The 701-nt window shown below is 42.2% G+C and overlaps 1 pseudogene; it reads left to right on the top strand.

The window, feature by feature from the left end:
- Window positions 1-207: 207 nt before the first annotated feature.
- Window positions 208-326, top strand: LOC136383596 (small nucleolar RNA U3; annotated as a pseudogene).
- The last annotated feature ends 375 nt before the right edge of the window (window positions 327-701 follow it).

Here is a 701-nt window from a genome sequence, read left to right as displayed (position 1 = left end):
CAGCATTATACTCCACAGGCTAAGGACACTGTTCACAGGATAATTCCCACTTCAGACACCAGCTGCAAGCCTCGAGGAGCTTCCAAACCACCCATATTTCTGACTAGCTGGCTATAAATTCAGAGGTTTTTGTGATCACTTTGGTTTCCATAATTCATTAAAATGACTGACAGAACTCAAGAAAGCACTATACTTATGCTTACTGTTAAGACTATACTTTCAGGGATCATTTCTATAGTTTGTTACTTATGCTTACTGTTTTATTGTAAAAATACAGATCTGGAGGGCCAGCCCAATGAAGAGAGTTACAGGCAGGTCTGAGAAATAAGACACAATTCCCACCCACTGCTATGGAATGAGAGTGTGTCACCCTCCTGGCACAACAACAATGTGGTCACCAACCAGGAACACCACTGAGCCTCAGTGCCCAGAGGTTTAATTGGGTTTTATTACATAGGCATAGTTGCTTAAACTATTGGCCATGTGATTGAACTTAATTTCCAGCCCCTCTCCCCTCCAGAGCTGAAAATCCCAACCTTCTCTAATCAGGGGCTGGACTTTCTGGTGATCAGCCTGGACCTAAAGGTATCTAAGAACATCAGTCACTTCGTTTAAATGACAAAGATATCTATTACTCAGAAAATCCCAAGGGCTTTAGAAGCTCATCCCCTGGGACAAAGGCCAAATTGTTTATTATCTCA

Source organism: Saccopteryx leptura, chromosome 11 (assembly GCF_036850995.1).
Source record: "Saccopteryx leptura isolate mSacLep1 chromosome 11, mSacLep1_pri_phased_curated, whole genome shotgun sequence".
NCBI classification, from domain to species: Eukaryota; Metazoa; Chordata; class Mammalia; order Chiroptera; family Emballonuridae; genus Saccopteryx; species Saccopteryx leptura.
The sequence above is the reverse complement of the archived record's forward strand: the minus strand, read 5'-3'. Positions and strand labels throughout refer to the sequence as shown.